Source organism: Mytilus trossulus, chromosome 4, assembly GCF_036588685.1.
Source record: "Mytilus trossulus isolate FHL-02 chromosome 4, PNRI_Mtr1.1.1.hap1, whole genome shotgun sequence".
Taxonomy (NCBI): Eukaryota; Metazoa; Mollusca; class Bivalvia; order Mytilida; family Mytilidae; genus Mytilus; species Mytilus trossulus.
In genome coordinates this window covers 41344913-41358863 of record NC_086376.1, presented here as the reverse complement: position 1 = coordinate 41358863, position 13951 = coordinate 41344913, and the positions used below count along the sequence as shown (strand labels likewise).

Sequence of the window (13951 nt, the reverse complement as noted above, 5' to 3'; positions counted from 1 at the left end):
CCTAATATTTGACTAATATGAGTGGAGAAATATTGAAACAGTGCCATAATCTATATATATTAATGTCCAATCTCATCTATCAAAGGCAATTTTGATTGGTTATGTTTTTTTCTTAAATAGGGACAACAAAGCAGTTTTTTCTTCAATAAATTTCGTATTAGCAATACTCTAGTGGTTATGAAATTAAGATTAGTTTTAGTTTTAAATGTGGATCGTGTGTCAATGGATCAACTCATCAATTACGAGTCAGTAACATTGAAAGGTTCGAATTTCTAACAGTCTATATGCTATTTTTAGATACTTGGAGCACAATTTAAGTTCCTTAACTACGATAAAGCATGTTTACGAAACTTTTGTCGGTACAATGTGAAGTCTGGAAAATATATATATATAGAGATGATGAATTGCAAAGTCAAAAGAAGTAGAAATGCAATTCATCAAAGTTACTGACTAGAAGATAGATGCCTGTTTGAACATATCTGACTAGCTCAATCTCTTTTAGGAATACATTGTTATTGAATCCATACTAAAAGTGACAGGAACTGATAGATAAGGACTCAGATAGAGGTTGTTATGCAAATTATTGCTAAGATTACGCAAGAGTTAATTTAAAGTTTCATTCGGAATCCGAAAATTAATGAAATATAGTACTGTAATGTAACTTTTAATGCATAATTCGTTCATTAAAATTCCGAGTTAATGTCCGAATTAATCTATTTGCCAATTTTAATTGACAATTAAAATAACCCCAACGCCTTTCTTTGAATTGATCATTATTCAACTAAAACTCATGATCAATGTATGAGGCAAAACGTTATTTAGTCCAACTTATCTAAAAGTACACATTTAAACAAAACAAAAATGAATGAAAATAACGAAAATTATGATATCAATAAAAAAACGAGATATTTCTGTTTTTGGCTTTAATTTCATCTTGATGTTCCTGTCTGTTCAATTAATAAGATGTGATGCTCTTGTTCCTTGAATGGAGAAGGTAAATGAAATGAAACAACAAACACATGATTGATTGATTGGTTGTTGGTGTTTAACGCTAATTTCAACACTTTTAGCTATCAAAGCGGTCAGTTGGTTTTGATGGAGGAGGCCGGACTGTCCTGATAGAACCACCAAAGGAAAAGTGAAAATCCTAGTCAATTACGATTGGAGTCCAACGTCCCTGTAACGATCATTGTATCGCCGCTAAAGACGTATTTGCAAAAACAAAATTGCGACGGATTACCTCTTTGTAGTGAAAAAACACCCACAAGTGGATAGGAAACGATGCATCTCTCATCTTATAACTTTTCTATGCTTTTTGGAGAAACGCAAAACCTTGATCAAACTTTTTATTTATTAGTTCTATTTCAAATTTAAAAAAAAATAATTCTGTGACCTCAACTTCATGGTAAATTATCTTAAACCTAAACTTTAACCTGATATGGGACATACGAACATACATTGTACGAAAGAACGAACGCATAGACCAATTCGTACTATACACATAATGTCCTTGTCTATCGTTTCGGGGGTTAAGACAATTCCCTTAAGTGCTGAATTGAGTTTTTTTTAATTTTTATTCCAAACATTCGGCTGGCATATCGCAGAAACATTACTTGTTTATTACAAAACTGTGACTGTGTTACCTCTGCTTTACTATTTTTCTTTTTGTGTTCTGTATCAACCATAGGAGTCAAGATTTTGTAAACTGATTTGTATGACTGAATGTACTGTTACACCACATGTTAGGTTCTCGTCCAGCAGTGAGACCCTTGCAGAATGAGAAGGGTCTGTTTTAACTCATGAAAGGAAAACACGCAGCCATGTTCGGTTATACCCCCATTCGATTTATGCTTCTCGCTCCCTCCTTTCACCTTGCAACCCATCAAATTTGCATATAATACTAAACGGCAAGCAACTGCAATCCAATCAAAAACACTGACTGACTGATTATCACTAGAAGTCATCGAAATATGTATAATTATATTTGATGGCATTGTATTATTTTGTTTGTACTTTGATCAACTCCAGTTTTGGTGAACCTATTCCGTATAAATCTAAGACGAATGAAAGCCATTTCCTTTTATATGTTTAAACAAAGGAGCATAAAGATACATTTAAAAAAAATATGTGTTCATTAGAATTGATATATAGCATCTATATTCGACCAGATTTTTAACCAGTTAGGTTTTAATTAGAATTCAAATTTGAGTATTCAAAAATATTTAAAATTAGTATTTACGGTTCCATAAAAATGTGACTATCATGATCCTAAAATTTAAGTTGTTTTGTCCGATAAGATGTTTTTTCCTCTCTTCAAATACCATTTCACCATTTTCAGTCAGATTTAGTATAGCTATGGCAATATCCGAACGAGATTAAGTCGCACTTTTACACATTATTTAGACTATTTTTTGTGTAAAATATTGATAGTATTTTTATTGATTTGATACTTCTTGTTCGATGCTTTCAGATCATAGATATAAGATGCTGCGGTATGAGTGCCAATGAGACAACTCTCAATCAATGTATGTAACAGATTATATTGACACGACTTTGTGTCCTTATTCGTGGTAATACGTTGTGTCCCATACATTCATCTCCTTTTAAAAGTATCAATTTGACGTGTACCACAAATGTAATACGTGTAGCCAATGCGGGATACATTTTTGTAAGATACTAGTGAAATGATCCTATTTAGTAATAATCGAAAGATATTGAAATGTCAAGAATATGACAAACAATGAAACACAACACGTTATTAATTGCATGCATCCGTAGTGCTCTTCTTGATCTAGTAAACTCAGGAACGCTCACACGTAACACTTTTTGGTGCAGACAAATTCTTTTGAATCTGAAACTGGTATCGGCAATCGTACAAATGCAATAGAATCTGTTCAAAGCAAAGGTTTTTGGATTTGTGCACAGCTTATTTTGATAAAAAAAAATAGCATTTTACCAAATGACAATATTTAATAAAATGAAAGATCTCTTACCAGTGGAAAGATACATGTTTTAGAGCAATATGTTAATGAGGAAAAAAAACTTAAATTTCTTCCTGCCTAAAAGACCGCTTGATTTTCTAAGCTTAACTTGTAGCATTTTGCAATAGTTCTGTTTTCTTTTTGGTGATATAACAGTACAAACCTTTAAAGTGGCATAACTCGTCTATTATTCGCTTTTTCCACAATAAAAAATCTGGAGAATTACATAATTTTTCAAATTACATTTTCAGATTAAGTTTCAAAGATTTATTAATGTTGTTGGTTAACCAACGTTGTTTACTAATTAAGAAAATGCAATAAATAAAGGTATTAATGGCAATTTGCAATAAAACTTCAATATTCAAGATCAAAGAAAGGGAATAAAATAGAATGGTCCATGGTCATGACATGACCGTCCGGTAGGTGTCTATCTGACACCACTAAAATTAGACATATACCATGAATCGCATATTAACTCATCTGAAAACCTTTTATGTCATCAAGAATTCACTGAACTGGAATTAAAACTATTTAGAAATTATTTTGTTCTGGTAATACTCATAATAGTTTAAAAAGCATTTATTACTTATCAATGAGAAATATTTGTACCGTGAAATATCAGATGCATGCCACGAAAAGAATGGTATTAGTTAAAACAAACCGTCGGGGAAATGGGATTAAAACCATTAAAGAATAATCTTATCCTGGTAGATAACCATGCGAATTGAGTAAATCTAAATATAACTGATCATTGAGCAATACACGTCTCATGAAATATCAGAATCATGACTTAAAAAGGGTGTGATTCGTTAAAACTATCAATGAAATTTAAACAGGATTGTAAACAATTACTATTACAAATGAAATTGAATGAATAGGTTAGAGGGCCTAGATGTATGTTGTTTTGTTTTTTAAATTTTAGTTCATTTATGTGTTGGAGTTAAGTCTAAGGTCAATTTTCTATGAACTAATCATAAGTTTAACTTTTCTTGAGGGGCCAGCTCAAGCTCGGCCCTGTAGGTACGCGGGATTTTTTCGCTGTGTTGAAGACCCATTTGCAAAGGATTATATTAAAACATATAGAAGAACAAAAGGAAATAGAGTTATCTTTCTTTCAAAGAAAGTTTACATGTATGTCTGTGATAGTGCTTAGGTAAATGAACAACTTTATTCAGCCAAATATCTACCAAATTATGAAAAGATACCAAGAGAGCAAAAACAATTAGGCAATCAAACAGACAATTATTTATAACATCACCAAAGAAACAGAAACAACGAATGTTCATCAGTTTGCATTTATTCTCTAGTGAAAACATTACCAGTAGCTATCAAAACGTATCTGTGAGTTGAAACAATGCGATTTGATTCCTTTAAAAAATTAATCAAGTTGCATTGTTTTAACTCACAGATACGTTTTGATAGCTACTGATAATTCTAGAGCTGACAGCTCTTCTTTAACCACAAGCGACTCAACTCATTTCCAATTTGTTCAAATTCAGATTAAAATTGCCGTTTCAGTTAAAAACATATATGCCATGGTAAAATCAAAACTAATTGCAAAATTAAACTGCAACTTTACCGTACGGTTCAGTTGTTTATAAATCTATATAGTACGTCTCTTATGTTTCAATGAAATTAATGGATCGCAAACACTGACTGCGAAGAGCACATCGAAATGAACTATCACTCGAAAGGAAAGATTCACATTACCGTTTGCTCAAGATGGAAGCGGAGAAAGAATACTTTATTTGTCAAATAAACAAAAATAACATTTTGTAATATCAATGCGGATCAAAACAAGTCATTTTGAAGATAAGAGATGGTTTCAAGGATTTCAATATGATTGACGACTTTAATAGGTTTTTTTTTTGTTTACTTTGTGAGTTGAAAATTAATTGTATCTGTCCCACTTATTTGATAAGATAATAACTTACATCTGTTGTTTGCAATTCAGATGTGTCGTTATTACTAGAAGTTGTTTTGTTTAATGTGCAATTAACTTAAAAGATAGAAACACAAAAGATAATAATGTTCCAATTGTACAGCGCTTTTATTAGAATTTATCTTGTTTCTCTCAGTCAAACAGCTGTTTCAAGCAATACATGAGAATCTTATCATGGAATTAATGAAAACCGGAAAATTAACCAGCCGTGGGTTAAAATTTAAATCTCTAACAAAACTTGAGCTGATGATGCAATCGAGGATTGATAGTGTACATGCAGTAGTGTTCGACCTAATGCGGTAAAACATGAAAACAACACTATAAATTCTTTCGTCCAATGCGCTTTTCTGGATTTACCTTCACCCGACATTTAAAATGTGTAGTTATGTACAAATATATCTCCAACACGAACATTTAACATGTTTAACGCTGAATATTTTTCTTAATTTTGTGGAAATATTTAAAATTGTCAAAAACCATCAATGTAGAAATAAGAAGATGGTGAGGTATGCAAATGAGAAATAATTCTAACAAAGACAATGACGCAGATATTATTACATGCATGTCACCTTTACCTATGGCATTCAACATTGATGGGCAAATAACTTAATATTCCATAGCAAGCTATTAAAGGCCCGAATAACCCACATTTCCATGACTGCTTACATTTCATGTATCCAAATAAATTGCAGATTAAGGATGCGACTATAATTTAAAAAAGAAGATGTGGTATGATTGCCAATGAGACAACTATCCACAAAAGACCAAAATGACACCGACGTTATATAAGTAGGTCTGGTTCATATCTTGATATTTGCATCGATATATCACATAAATGTCTGACTCTATACAAAAATCTATGACAGGCGAAATTAAGGAATAATTTCTATTTTCAAATTGTCAACTTCCCATTTCACAGCAGTAACAAAACTGTTTCATCGAATGGCGTTTTTATACATCAGTTATTACTGTATTCCCGTTGAATGCTTACACTATATTGACTGTATTTACAGGGGTGAGCTCCTTACACTAAAACTTCTCCGTCAAAGTTGTAAAGAAATACTATGGAAATCGACAATTGGTTTAACAGTCACCACGACGGTACGATATTTCCAAGAGTCATATTTTATGTAGTCAGATCTTAAGATACAAGTACAAACGTCTTATCTGATCCTTTTTGCGAATGTACCATTACAAGTTAGGGCTGATGGCGGATGATACAAGAATAGCAGGAAACACTTATCTGTCGACACATCCGGTTACGCCCCTTTTGACATCATGTGATTCCCTCAGTTTTTGTTTGTTACCTTGTTTTGTTTCTTCATATATTGGTGAGATTTGAACATGTATATGACACACTAAACTCTGGCATAATCAATTTTCAGTAGTACTTTACAACGTTTATATTTTGATCATTTGATTGATCTTAATTTTATACCCATCATCAAGCAGTTTATGCATGCCCAGAACGATAAGAACTGGAGAACAATGGTATGTTCTGGACAGGGGGCAGACATTTCGTCTTGTAACAGGCCATCTACAGGCCACTCTAGGAGTTATTTTAAGTGTATTTTTCTAACGTGCAGAGAGGGTGTTTTTTTCTCAACACGAGGATCCGAATTTAACATCAAAACATCCTAATTCTGACCGAACGTGGCTGCGTGCTCATAAATCCAGCAGAACCAATAGACATTCCACATAGGTTATGTTTTCTGCTGTTAAAAAAACGACCAGGAGAGTCAATAGTTCTTTCGAGTTTATATTTTGATTCTGTGAATAACACAAATACAGAGTCCAGATACAGGATTTTGAAAAACAGGAGGTTCACAAAGTCAACATTAAGGGTGGTACTTGTGAAAAGTATATTTAATAAACATATATCTATCTCAACAACAAGAGAGGAGCGACCCTCATTAATTCGTTTTACATTGAAAAGTGGTCCTATTTCAAAATGTTCTTGTGAAAGAAACAAAGTATGCTTCTTGGTCTCAAATTGGATTTATCTCTGAATTTTGACAACTGTTTTGTGCGATTAGCAGTTAAGTTTAATACTAGAATGTTTAACACGTCTCTGATACAGTCATTAACCCCTATTTATATATACTTATATCAACCACAGTGTTGTAAATCTAAGCATTCAAAGTAATGTATTATTGAATACACAGAAATATTGATTTGCCGTTATCATTAAGAGTTATATCTCTTTCCTTGCAATATTTTATTAGAAAGTAGAAAAATCATTTATTATTATTTCCTTGCAATATTTTACTAGAGAGTATGAATTAAATCTTTAATTTCATACCAGGTAGGAAATATATTATCAATTTACACAATTTATTAATAAAATATATAATCGGACCGACGATCAAATATTATTTTTTGATACATTTATTCGTTTACTATTCAGTCAAATAATTACAATATCTCAATCATTTTGAACGGTACATATTGATAGTTGAACTATAAAATATAATAGTATATATTTTTTTCAAAGTAATAACTACCGACGAAACATATTTTAAAAGTTTTGAAATAAATGTATATAATTTTGATTAATTTGTATTAATTTACGTTCACTCTTGTCTGACAATTTAAAAACGAATCAATATGACACAGTGTTTTATAATATTAGAATTTTCTCCCAAAAAAATGTTGATTTTATGTTACAGAACTAAAGCTTTTTTTTAGACAAGATCATTAGTCTGTTAAACAATTGTCTACAGCAGTGATCAGTTCTATTTTTAAATTTTTACAGAAGATTTTTGACAAATATATTCCTAAATTTTAAATGAATCACAATTCATCAAGTCAAAATACTCGATGCTTAAATTGTTATCTCGATCAACTCTTGTAACAAGTTTCGTTTCTTTAAGTAGTAACTTGCAAAAGATTTTCCTAATAATTTAGACTGAACATTTTCATACTATCAACATTATATCGTATTTTATATCTCATATCGGAACAACGGTATGATTTTGATTGTTCTCTTAGAGTTTTATAGATGACCATTACCGGTTGGGTCATGTAAGACATCGATTTCAGGTTTAGAGCAAGCTTTATGATAAACATGGTACCACTAGTGTTGTCTTTTGTTATAAGACTGAGGTGCACATTTCCCGTGCGTATCGTTGTTAGTTAGGTACTTACGTCATTAACATCATATTTCATCACGCAAACTTGTCATTTACTGTAAGTTAAACCCTCCTGTGTAACAATTGGATGGTTTCTTTTCTAGGTGATTCAGCTGATGATTAAACGTAACCTCAATTTCTAAGATCTAGAATTGTCTACTTTTCTTGATAACCGTTTGTTATCTAGACTTGTTCAAACCTTAAGTTATAAAAAAGGAGAAAAAGAGACTGCATTTCCAACTTTCTGTATGGTATCAGGGTGAATCCGTCTTGATAGGTTAACTGTTTATGTAATTATTCTCTAAAGTTTATATGTTATCCCCCCCCCACCCATTATTCTCTATTCTTTATTTTTTAAGTCTTTTTTTCACTTAGAATTTGTTAGTTAATCTCAATATACTGTAAATCCAATCCAGATTCTAAAATATTGAATGAAAACCCCATACGTAAAATAGGGTAGTAAAAAATGGGGGTGGTATCTGCACTGAAGACGGCGAAATATAATTGCCATTTCAAGATGAACGAACAATTAAAAATTTCTTGCACGTTGATCATTTTACCGATTTCACGAAACACGGTGAATAAGGAACCTTTTTCACGGCTGCACATGAAATAAAAATGGCAAAAACACGTTGCACGAAGATCCCTTTACCACCCTCGTAAATATTGCTTAAACCATATATTGTATCATACCTTAACAATTCAGTACAATAAAACAGTAAATTTATTGATAGTCAATTTGGGACAAATAGTTATAGCTTATCGGACGTTAACTTGGTCATCTCCAATAAGCTAGCAGGTAATTAGTTTCGCTACTGTCCATATACTTCTAGGAACGAATAACCCGCGCTCCTGGTTCATAAACGGTAATACGGCTCTAAGGGTGATGCCTTATTTGTTGTATAGTATGATAACGTAACAGATTGTTTTGCCATGTATAATTATAGATTATAGTTGAGATGACCAATGATAATCTGTTATCGCAATTTTACCTATCTCATGTCAACTTCATTAGCAACGCCATGTGCCTCCTTAGTTTCTAGCGATAATTTTCCATCTCAAGCGATTAGCATGATATGAAAAATTATCACGAAAAAAGATCAAAGGAAAAATACACAAAATAGCGATATTGACTATTTTACCAAACTTCATGGAAATACAAAAAAAAACCAAATGTCACAATTTTAACATACATGAATGTCCTAAATATACATATTTGAGTTGTCCACAAGTGCCATATATACTTGTCATTCTTAAGTGAATATTGAAATAAACGATTGATTCTATTTAAAATATCCTTGAATTAATTTTTAGCGGGAACATTCTGGTGTCACTACCAGAGCTGTCAATTTCCCTATCTGTCGTCTTGACGTTGAATGAAATTGATTTGTTAATCGTATCTGTGGATCAACTTTAACTAGGGAATTACCATTCTTCTCATTTTCATATCCGGTGGTTTCTGTGAATTACAAATTACAAACAGTACACGTAAATGCTTCTAAATTATTTGTTCGTTAATCAAATACACTGTCAAAGACATGACCACTCGTAGACATTCTCAATTGACTTGTATATCGTATTTACCGATAATAATTTAATTCAACGATTCGGACCATCCTGGTTAGAAACTGATAAAACTTACATCAATCATAGATGGGTATATACATCTATGCATCAATCAAGTCCCCATCAAGTCTTAGACTTAGTCTTACGATTTTCTTGCTGTTTTATTACGTTTACATTTATTGCGGTTTTTTAGGGGTTTGGGGAAGGGGGTGTAAGTGGATGAAATATATATCGGCTTGTTTGTATGTGTTGCATATCACTGCTTGGACACTCTAATTATAAAAATACAAAAATACCACATTATGTGTATTTGAAAAGCCTAGCAGGATCATGATATTACATGTATGTATATCAACAGAAAAACGAATCTGGACCCCTTAATGGTTAATCAAAATATCAAATGTGTAAAAATAATTAATTTTGTTATACTCCCGATCATTTACAACAATCGTTCAACTTGTTAAAATAGCTGTATGCAGTCAACTCTGATCATAGAAATATTATATTGACGTCAGCAATATAATACTTCAATGCTCTGACCGATTGTTGAATTACAATCAAATTTATCCTGGTACAAGTTTGTACAATGTTCTGTTTATACCCTCAATGATAAACTGTAAAAAACAATTATTGGTCTGGAACATGGTCCGATATTCTGAAACCTGAACAAACATACCGCTTACGTCATTCATCATCCCTTTAAACACCTGTCGATAATTTTTTTAGTTTTAACATCATTTAATATCGACAAATATTTTTTTTCATTACCAGATATTAACTCAATAATAGACTTTTAAATGATAATGTGTGGACATTTACTTTTAGCAAAGCCTAATCTGAGTATTGTTTACAATGGCGTGAAATAACACAGCACATTATCGGAGAAAAGTTAAAAATTAATACTAGTACTTAAATGGAATGTACTTATCGTTGGTACATCATTTTTCTTTCGACGAATTAAAGTATCATTGGCCAGTTTGCTCAAATAGAACTGTTTGAAATTTTCCTAAATAATTCTAAATGTGGGGAAATTTTAATTAACTTGCTTACTATATAGATATGCATCTACATGTACATATTGAAGGAATAAATTTCGAAACATTTGAAAAACTAAAACAGAAGAAAGCATTTTTATTTTTCGGATTCAGTCATATTTCAACCCTAAAGCAAAGCTGTAAGAAACCTTTTATTAACAAAAATCTATGAAACAGTCCATTTTCTACATCTTTAATCTAAAGGTATCCAATTGCTAAACGAACCTTTCTGGTCCTGAATTGATTATTATTTTGTTAGAATTTTCGTTCCCGTTGAGATCTGTCTATAAGGTCCTTATTATAAGTGATAATTTATTAATAAAAACAACGGTTTCTACTCCCTCAGACAAGCAAAGTCCAACTGTTTCGGTTCTTACAAATCCTCGGGTTTCTAATATTCGGCTTTGAACATTCCTGATGAAAACCAATCCAGAAATCGCTTCTGACCCAATACATTTATAACATGTTGTTTTCATTTTAAAAATAATATTTCTAGAAGACTACCGTTAGGTTATCAGTTTCAATATTCATGTTTTCGACTGATATCGTACTATTTAAATTAGAGTAAGTGTGTCATTTCTGTCCGCAAGTTTAAGTGCTTAATTTCGTTTGGCCATGGACTGAATTTGGCTTGTCTTGCACCAATTTATTTTCATTTAAAAGCAATGTGTTGCGTTTTTGTTTGGTTCTGACGTTATTGTTTGTGTTTCATTTTGGTTCATTGTGGTTGTTTAGTTTTGTATGCGTTGCTTAATACCTCCATAGATGGCATTTTAAAAATATAACTAAATAAAATATTTTGACGGATCCATTGAACAATAAAATAAAAACATTTACCATCAAAATCAAAGAAAACCCTTAATAGTATAACTTTTTAAAACGAACAAAGACGAATGAGTTTGTGTGGGAAAGGAGCTTAATTAGAAGGTGTAATCAGCACAACTGTTTTGTCATTTTTCACCAAGTTACTAAACCCAATTTCTTAAGTTCCTTTGTGAAAGTAATGTATTTGAATGAAAACTAATCTGAAAATCTCCAAAGACTTCTTCTAGGTTGATAAATGACAGTTTCATTGTTTCGTTTTCTTTGATAAAATCAATAAAATCAACTTTGAGTCTAATTTGTTGGTTCCGTTGACAGTCTAAACCTTATCAGTATCCCCGCAGTATATAGACTTATATGAATACATGTCATTTATTTCAAATAAATCACCTAATACTTCAAACGTCTTACGATTAAATGAATTTTCGCGTAGGAATTATGACCAAATCATAATCAAGACCTATTTTATAAATATATATTTACCATTTTCTAGGATTGACTGATTGGAGTGTTTTTATCTTGAGAAAACACAGGGTAACCGCAGGGCAATACTCGATTAGTTAAAATCAATATGTCGTCTAATTTCTTGAAACTTCAGCAACCAATTATGATTTTCTTAACATAGAGAGAAAACAACTTTGCTTCAACAAGCGTACGCATTAGAACAGCTATTTTATTAATATTTACAGCTGTGATCGAGAAAGAGAAACACATGATTTGATAGAAGTCAAATTAAGCTTTGACATGAAGATGTTATTAAACAGTCGACAGAAATGTCTCTGCCTGGGCTACCAAAACATATGGTAGTATTTGGTGACACTACCGTCGCCGTAAAAAGATGCTCGAGGCTCGTGCAACACAAATATTATTAATATTTATACTTTTTAGCTCTTTGGCCAATGAAATTAATTGGTCTAAACATCAACCCAACAATGTTAGACCTGTAAATTTGCTTTCGCAAATTTTTTGTTCTTCCCTCGCCGGGATTCGAACCCATGCTTCTGAGATATTGTGACACCAAATCGCCTGCACTGCAGCCGTCCCGCTAGACCACACGACCACCTGGGCTATATAACCATTGATGGCCGATCGGTGGTCGAGCGGTCTGGGTAGCTAGTTTACCTTTAATGTATGATCTCTATGTCCTGTCAATTTTGTGATCTTTATTTACTAGGATTATCAGTTTTCCTGCTAAAGGTTGGTGGTTCTTCCTGCTTCCTCTGTCTATAACATTTTACCACGAGAAAGCCAATAATGCTGAAAATAGGGCTAAACATACATCAATCATTCAATCTATCTTTTTGAAGCGGAAAGGACAAGAGGGGCTTAATAACAAATTTGTATGCTGAATTCATAATGTTCATTCCAGTCTTTTGTGACAAAATTCACAAAATTCTTTGATTATTATGACTACCATCAGTGGCGGATCAAGCAATTTTCATAAGTGGGGTCCGCTCCAGTCACGCTTCAATGATTCCCTTTATAAACAAGCAAATGTTTTCCCAAAAAGAGGTCACGGCCCCCCTGCCCCTCCCCAACATCCGTCTCTGACGATCATAAAAATCATCTTTATATCTCGTATGGTTCTATTGATTCTTTGGATTCTTATCCCATTAAAGCTTATTCAACATTTCAAGTTATTCTCTTTTTTTTCATTTACCTAAAAGAGATAAGAAAAAAAAAAAAAAACACACTCCTAAATTATTAAGCTTTTCGTGTCGAATGTATGCCGTAGATATTGGTTGATAATTTTGTTCCCCAAAATGTACAATTGCGAGATACAGATCAATTTTATTTTCGTTCCGGGTGACTCTCTTATCAAAGAATAACATTGAATTATCGGTTAGCAGTAACTAGGTGAGAGCATTCGTTGTCTTTCAGAAACATGCAGTTTCTAACTTGTTTTGATTGATGATGTTTCGAGCAAGGAGGGTTTCGCATGAATAATTCGTATCAAATCTACTTATCTTCTCTGTCTAGATTCTTAACACCAATAAATTGTTACATTAAAATGCTAGACAATATCAGAGTATATATAAATTATTAGTTTTACCCACTAACTAGCTGCATTGTGCCATAGGCATTCATATCCAACATGTAGAGAAACATTAATACATATTATAAATAAGTTATCTCGGGCTAAAGACAAACTTTCTGCGTGGTGCCAATCTTTATTCTAATTCGTAGCTAAGGTCACTATCTCTTTTCTTGCATATTACGATTTGTTTTTGCCAATTTCTAATTATCGCCATTTTATTTCAGTCGAAACTATTTCCTGAAAGAACGACCATCTATAATATATCACAAGTATGTAGAATTAATAAGGTTAGTATTTTTCGTTTCTTTAAAGACAAAAAGGCATTTTTTTTAAAAGTTTAGATGTTGATCGTTTTTCTCAAAGTTATCATGAGGAAATACTAAAGACTATCCGGTATCGAGAAATGAGGCAAAAGCGATAACAATCTATCGGTTTAG

The 13951-nt window shown here is 32.2% G+C and overlaps 1 protein-coding gene across 2 annotated transcripts in view; it reads left to right on the top strand.

Annotated features, from left to right (window-relative positions):
* LOC134715305 (small conductance calcium-activated potassium channel protein 2-like) overlaps window positions 1-13951 on the top strand; it is a 113889-nt gene that overhangs the window by 23653 nt on the left and 76285 nt on the right. For both annotated transcript variants that reach the window (XM_063577419.1, XM_063577418.1), the window contains exon 3: window positions 13739-13801. The gene's annotated coding sequence lies outside the window, so the exon portion shown is untranslated. The remainder of the gene's footprint in view (window positions 1-13738; window positions 13802-13951) is intronic.